Raw genomic sequence first — 8,393 nt, 5'->3', positions numbered from 1 at the left:
TTCATACATTAGGTGATTTAATCTTGAACAATTTTTTGAGGTAGCATTATTATTTCTTTTATTTTACAGATGAGAAAACTGAGGCAGAGGGAAGTAATTACACAGATGCAAACTATTCACTACATGGTTATTACTAAGGCAAAACACTGTAGAGAATTGTTATTTTTTAACAAGAAGGGTTGAAAAAAATGGGATGTTGTTGACACTGAGTTAATTAATGAATTTGAATGTTAAAATATATCATTCTCTAAGCATTCAGCCTAATTGAGATTTAATAATCTGGTCTGAATGTTTTCCACCTAATGAGATGTCCACATCTAAAGGAAAATGCATTGGAGTTTGTGTTGAATTTTCTTTAAAACTGCTGCTGATTTATAATCAGCCTGTCGTTCTCTTCTCCGGCTTTTAGCTTATAAGCTAGTACATCTGTTTCTGTATTAAAGTGGGATATCAGGTCCTACATATTCCCAGAGGAAGCCAGGGGAATTTGGCCAAATGCTTACTAGAATTTTTTGGTGGGCACCTTTCTCTACATGTATGAAGATCCCGAATCTAGGGTTTTGCAAAAGCCCAGTTTCGATGATTTACTCCATTGCCAAAGCATATATCAGATGAAACTTTATGTTCTGTCTCTTTTGTGTGTGTGTGTTTGTGTGTGTGTGTGTGTACCTGAGCCAGGTGGGTAGACTCTCTGAAGAATGCTTTGCTTAAACTTACCCTGGTCTCCTGGAGATAGCTGCAAGCCTTCACCTGATGCCTGGGGCAAGAGCATTACAAAGCAGAGGCCACAGCTGCCTATTTGTTCTAACAGGCAAACTAGCACACTAACAACCCTTGTTTGACCCCAAAGACACATGAGTAAGATACCTATCAAAATTAAAGATAACTTTTACAAATAGCAATGATGATGTTGACAATTATAGTAGTAGCTGACATTAATTGCCCTTTTATAATATGCTGGGCTCCATGCTAAATGCTTTACAGCATTTACAGTCTATTCATTTAAATCTCATAATAAACCTCATTCCAAAAAATTTTTAAAAAACCATTGTCGCAAAGTTTTCAAACTTTGGTATGTGTAGAAATTATCTGGAAAGTTTATTGAAAATGTAGCTTCCCAGGGCACTTGGGTGGCTCAGTCAGTTAGGCATCTGCCTGTGGCTTGGGTCATGATCTCAGGGTCCTGGGATTGAGTCTCACATTGGGCTCCCTGCTCTGCGGGGAGTCTGCTTCTCCCTCTGCCTCTGCTCCTTCCTCCACTCTTGCGCTCTTTCTCACTCTCAAATAAATAAATAAAAAATTTTTTTAAAAGTAGCTTCTCAAGCCCCACTCTGGAACATTTGATTCAATAGATCTGAAGAGTACTCCTAACACCTTTTACTTAAAATAACAGAACACTGGTTAAAATGACTGCTATCAATCAATCCAATTAAATAAAATTATTATAGACTGATTGTGCCCTCCCCAAATTTATATGTTGAAATCTTAATTTTCAATGTGATGATATTTGGATGTGGGACTTTGGGAAGTGATTAGGTCATGAGGTTGGAACCCTCCTGAATGGGATGAATGCCCTTATAAAAAAATAGCCCAGAAATTTCCCTTGCCCCTTCTGCCATGTAAGGGCACAGTGAAAAGATGGCCACCTATGAACCAGGAAGTGAGCTCTCACCAGACATCAAATCTCCTGGTACATTGCTATGGGATTTTCCAGCCTCCAGAACCATGAGAAATAAATTTCTGTTGTTTTTAAGCTATCCAGTCTATGGTATTCTACTGCTGCTCAGATGGACTAAGACAAAAATTTACTATGCTTTTACTCAGAAATAAGAATCCCTGTTATTCATCATGTCCTTCGCCAAGGAGTAAAAAGTATACATTGATTGGGTGATGGATTTGGGGGAAAGCAAGTGAAATTATCAGGGAGGAAAAGGAGAGGGAAAGGAGGGTTCAAAGAAGGGGGATGTTCTGATTATCCATCACTTCATACCAAACAATGCTGAGACTTAATGTCTTAAAAGAAGGACAATCATTTAGTTTGTTTATGAATTTGGAATTTGGGTAAGGGTCAATAGAGGTGGGTTGTTTTTGCTCCATGTGGTGCCAGCTGAGGTGGCTTGACCTCTATTTCCAGGGGCTGAGCATCTATTTCCAAGATGGCTCACTCACATGTCTGGTGAGTTGGTACTACTGGCTATTGATTCCTCTCCATGTTGGCCTCTTCCATAGTAGGGTGACTTGGGCTTCCTCACAGCATAGTGGCTGGGTTACAAGAGTGATCATCACAAGGGACAAGAAATGGAAGTTGACAATTTCTTAAGGCTTGGGTTCAGAAACTAGCACAATATTATTTCTGTAACATTCAACAGGTCAAGTGGACACAAAGCTCAGATTTGAGAGGAAGGGACATGGGTTTGCGCTTCATTTGTGGGAGTGTCAGATAACATCGGGGTAATGTTTTCAAATTGCAACAGGAACAGAGAAAAGGAAGCTTGAAAACATAAAAGAAAGTTTGCCTGTTTTGCTAAGGCCAGTGCTTTTTTAAAGAAAATTTAATCGAGGGCAGTTCAACCTGGATTTTTCTTACAAATTGCTGCTGACTTTTAGTCATCCTGTCCAAATCTCTTCTTAGACAAAGTCATTCAACCTATAAGCCTCAGTTTTATCATCTATAAATGAGGGATAACAATTAGGGATAATTTCCCTTCCAATGAAGATTGGAAGTGACTTCATTCTTCATTGGAAGATTGGAAGTGACCACAGTCACTGAGCATGTCTCTTTTCAGACTTGCCTTTCCAATCTGAGGCAAGCTGGCTATCTGGGAAAGTTGGTCACATGAGAATTAGAAACAAGGGTTAAGATAGCAGTATCTTTCCATCACAACTAATGCTAATAAAGATGATTTTGCTAATTCTAAGTGGCTTGCTCAAGTTGAACCACTTAGAAACATATTCAATAAGTTTATCCTATCACTTCAAGACCAAGGTCATAGTTTTCCATTGAGAATTAGATATTAGGATGTCTTAAAAAAACTGTGATATGAAATTCTCAATCACCAAGATTTAACACTTTCTAAACACTGGATAATTTTCTTTGCTCTTTAAAAAATAAGCCATTGGTAGGGTGCCTGGGTGGCGCAGTCAGTTAAGTCTCCAACTCTTGATTTTGGCTCTAACGTGATTTCAGGGGTCCTGAGATTGAGCCCCCCATTGGGCTCCATGCTCAGAGTGGAGTCTGCTTGAGATTCTCTCTCTCCCTTTCCCACTGCCTCTCCCGTTCATGCTCTCTCTCTCTCTCTCAAATAAATAAAAAAATAAATCTTAAAAAATAAGCCACTGGTGTATCATGGAGCATATTTAAAAATCACCTTCAAGCATTAGAATATGAAGAAAATATTTTCATAATAGAATACAACCAAAGAATAGATCAACAATCTGTTTGCTGCCATTTCCTAATTTAAAACATTCATCCTTCTAGGTTTTTTTTTTTCCTGTGATACGTTATTCAGTTTAACATCTGAAAAGACATTAATTTTTAGTTAGAATTGTCTTCATAATTTCCAGTTCTATGCTTAATCCGATATTTAAAAACTTCTGATAAATGAAGCAAATTCTTTTTTTTTCAGATTTTTTTAAGATTTTATTTATTTATTTGATAGAGATCACAAGTAGGCAGAGAGGCAGGCAGAGAGAGGGGAGGGGGAGAAGCAGGCTCCCTGCTGAGCAGAGAGCCCCATGCGGGGCTCCATCCCAGGACCCTGGGATCATGACCTGAGCCAAAGGCAGAGGCTTTAACCCACTGAGCCACCCAGGCGCCCCTCAGATTTTATTTGTTTATTTGACAGAGAAAGACACAGCGAGAGAGGGAACACAAGCAGGGGGAGTGTCAGAGGGAGAAGCAGGCTCCCCGCAGAGCAGGGAGCCCGATGTGGGGCTCAATCCCAGGACCCTAGGATTCTGACCTGAGCTGAAGGCAGATGCTTACCGGCTGAGCCATCCAGTGCCCCGAAGCAAATTCTTGGTACCATTTCTTACAACACAAAATTGTGAGTTAGGACCCTCTAAATTAGTATGAATAAAGAGGAGAAACAGGAAACAGATAAATATTGAACTTGACCTAAAAATCAAGCTATTCTACATGAAGCCAGATATACAGTGAAGAAATATTACAAATAATGTCTTTACTTCTCTTTTGTGCCTAGTGTCATTATTTCATTAGGAATATCCATTTATTTTTTCACTTTACAAATAGAAATGAATCTTTTAGTTAAAAAAATTGCTCATCCTTGTATGTGTCATTATTTCATTAGACTCCAAATGTTTGAGAAAAACTATACAGATGGTGATGACATAGGCAGTGGGCTGGATTGCTCCAAGAGAGTGTAAATGAGAAGAGAGCCAAAGACAGATCTCAGGGAACACCCACATGAAAGAGACAAGGAAGAGTCAAAGAAAGAGACTGAAGAAGGAGAAGCAAAAAAAATGTAGGAAGAATACAAGAGAAAGTGTTTTCATGGGATCAAAAGGAAGCTGGAGTTTGAAGAAGTTTTGCTGATTACAGAAAGGGATCAAGAATGTCAAATTCTTCCCAAGTCACATGGGAGAAGAATTAAGAAGACTTTATTAAAAAGATAAAATCAGTGAACTCAATGAGAGCATTTTCAGCAAAGTGGTGTGGCTAGAAACCCTTTTGCTTGGACTGAGGTGTGGGAGGGAATAAAGCAATAGAAAGAGTGAGTACAGAGTACTCTCTCCAGACTTGGCAGAAAACAAAAGGTGAAAAATAGGATGTTAGCTATAGTGTCAAGAGAATGTGTGTGTGTGTGTGTGTGTGTGTGTGTGTGTGTGTGTGATTCTTAATATGAAAATAATTGTTTAAATACTTGAATCAGCTAGTATAAAGGGAATGTTTTAAAGGGATGTAAAAGGGGTTCCTGGGTGGTTCAGTGGGTTAAGCGTCTGCCTTTGGTTCAGGTCATGATCCTGAAGTCCTAGGATTGAGCCCTGCATCAGCCTCCTTGCTCAGTGGGGAGTCTGCTTCTCCCTCTGCCTCTCACCCCACTGTGCTCGCTCTCTCTCTCTCTCAAATAAACAAAATATTTTTTTAAAAAAAGGAAGGAATTCTATGAAAGGGGCATAAAAAAACAGACTCTTAAATACAGAGAACAAACTGGTGGTTGCCAGATGGGAAGTTGAAGGGATGGGTGGAATAAAGGAGATTAAAAGTACACTTACCTTTTTTTCTTAAGACTTTATTTAATTATTTATTATTTGTTTGTTCGTTTGTTTGTTTTAGAGAAAGAGAACAAGCAAGTGCATGAGTTGGAGGGGTCAGAGGGAGAGGGAAAGGGAGAGGGAAAGAATCTCAAGCAGACTCCCCACTGAGCATGGAGCATGGAGCCCAACTTGGGGCTCAGTCTCATAACCCTAAGATCATGACCTGAATGGAAACCAAGAGTCAGATGCCACCCAGGCACCCCAAGAGTGTACCTATCTTGATTAGCACTGAGAAATGTTGAGTCATTATACTGTATACTTGAAACTAATATAACCTTATGTTAATTATACTTTCATTTCCTTTAAAGATTTATTTATTTGTGTGAGATAGAGTATGTGTGAGCAGGGGGAAGGGCAGAGGGAGAAGGAGAGAGAATCCCCATCAGGATCCCCACTGAGCACAGAGCCCACTGAGCACAGAGCCCAATGTGGTGCTTGATCTCATAACCCTGAGATCATGACCTGAGCCAAAATCAAGAATCAGATGCTTAACAGACCCAGCCCTCCAGCTGCCCCTACACTTCAATTTTAAAAAAACAAGGGTTTGAAGATGCTGGTAGGGATATGATCTCAGATCTTGATGCAGAGAAAAGCCTCAGATAGAAGTGAAAATTCTTTCAGAGTGATGTGGGGGAAGTAAGAAAGAAAGATTAGAAATAGAGCTTTTAAAAGGTGTAGTCAATGAAACAATATTGGCTATGGGTCAATCATTCTTGAAGCTGTCTGGTATGTACCTGAGGGTTCATTTTAAATTCTGTGCCGTTTTAAATATGTTTTAAATTTTTCATGATGAAATAGCTGAAAAAATATCAACAAAGAAATTATGAGTAGAGTATTGCTGTTTCTTGGAAGATGGCTTCAGTTTCTCTGCAACAAGTAGGACAAAAGGGTGATGTTAAAAATTAAGGTTGTGGGTTGAGAGTTTAGTAAGAGTGGTAAAGGTTTCAAATGACTGTTCTAAGAATGGGAGAGTGAGTAAACTGGGGATCAAGTTCTTGATGAACCAGTTGAGGTTGGAAGTCTTGCATTTCCAGTGGCAAATATTTGTGTGTTGTAAGATTTTCTCTAATAGCCCTCTGGAGCCTAAGTGTAGGAGCCACTGGGGAGATCATAACTGATTTTTGATGGGCTGGTGAAACTGAAGAGTAAGAGAGGCATCAATAAAAAAAGATTTAACATGATGGCACAGATTCTTTCCCCCTCATGAAAAAGCTACTGTGGTTAAAAAAGTATAGGGGGGCATCTGGGTGGCTCAGTGGGTTAAAGCCTCTGCCTTCGGCTCAGGGTCCTGGGATTGAGCCCCACATCAGGCTCTCTGCTCAGTGGGGAGCCTGCTTCCTCCTCTCTCTCTGCCTGCCTCTCTGACTACTTGTAATCTCTGTCTATCAAATAAATAAATAAAATCTTGTAAAAAAAAAAAAGTATAGGAAGGAGCACCTGGGTGGCTCAGTTGGTTAAACATCCAACTCTTGATTCTGGCTCAGGTCATGATCTCAGAGTCATGACATCGAGCCCCACATCTGGCTCCATCCTGGGTGTGGAGCCTGCTTAAGATTTTCTCTCTCCCTCTTTCTCTGCTCCTTCCCCACCTCCCCCTCTAAAAGAAAAAGAATAGGAAATACTTCAGTATAGAAGTGTTGGAGTTTTGAGTTAGATTCTGAGAAGAGAGAAAGAGAGATTTGAGAGGTAAGATATTTTTTCTCTAAAAAAATCCTCTTACGTAATGTCATATAATATGAATTGTGTTTACAAGGAAATTGAATGATAGTCACATAAAACAAAAGTGCTTTCAGAAATATTTTTAGATTTTAAACCAAATGCACTTTTAAGTATTTACAAATTATTTATACTAATTAACTAATAACAAATTAGAGGCATATTGACTTCAGATACTGATCTCCAAAGTTAGCAACCTTTCTGCTATCTCCACTGATGGCTTTATTTCCCATTCCAGGCTTCCAACTGTTATGCTTATTCAGATCTGAATGTACTTTTTTTTTTTTAAAGATTTTATTTATTTATTTGCCAGAGAGAGATAGAGCACAAACAGAGGAAATGACAGGCAGAGGGAGAGAAGAAGCAGGCTCCCGTTGAGCAGAGAGCCCGATGTGGGACTCGATCCCAGGACCCTGGGACCATGACCTGAGCTGAAGGCAGAGGCTTAACCCACTGAGCCACCCAGGCGCCCCCTGAATGTACTTTTAATGGAGATTAACTGTTGTACATTTTCCACCTTCTTTACCAATATTTTCATAGCCTAAGAGTCCCCTGTACCAGAATACCTATAGTCCATTTGGGACTAGTGACCACTGACAAAAATCTTCTCAATTTGCCATATACCCATCCCCCAAATATGTTTATATTTTGCAACCTGGACCCTGGGGTTTAAATATTATGGACAGTTCGTTACCAGTAACCAACACTTAGGTTGCAAAATAGTACTTCACTAACCAATTGCACTGTCAATTTTTAGACGATAAGAGACATCTGTCAAATTCCCTATGAATGAAAGGCAATAGGACATGGAATGATACAATGCTATTGCCAATTCACGTAAACAGACTGGAGAAGTCAAAGCAACCCTTGCATTGATAACCGTGAACGCCAGACAAAATACAAAAACCATCTCCATAAAGGTATCAGAAAAGAGAGCAAAAAATTATAGAGCCAGGATAAAGTCAGTGTAGAGATCCCAGAATTTAAGACCCATTTCAGAGGAGGATACTAAGGAATTGAGATGATAAGTGGCATGTTTAGCAGCTTTGTAGGGCTGGGTAGACAGGGATTGGAGTCCTGAAACTCCCAAAGGCGGGATGAGAGATTCACACTTAGGGATGGGACTCCAAAAGCATGTACTCTAGTAGAAGAGTGAACCTGAAGAAAGTGTTTATCATCAAGACTCCAGCTCAGCTTTGAAACATTATTTCAGTTCCTGTACTTGGTTTGAAATGGCCCCTATTGCTAGTGACACAAACATTTAATGAAATCAAATATAAATCCCCTCTGGAGGAAGAGAAGATTAATTTAGGCATCAAAAAACTTCACGGGGCGCCTGGGTGGCTCAGTCATTAAGTGTCTGCCTTTGGCTCAGGTCATGATCCCAGAGTCCTGGGATC

This window comes from Lontra canadensis, unplaced genomic scaffold (assembly GCF_010015895.1).
Source record: "Lontra canadensis isolate GAN:19392208 unplaced genomic scaffold, GSC_riverotter_1.0 scaffold134, whole genome shotgun sequence".
NCBI classification, from domain to species: domain Eukaryota; kingdom Metazoa; phylum Chordata; class Mammalia; order Carnivora; family Mustelidae; genus Lontra; species Lontra canadensis.
This window is presented reverse-complemented; position numbering follows the sequence as displayed.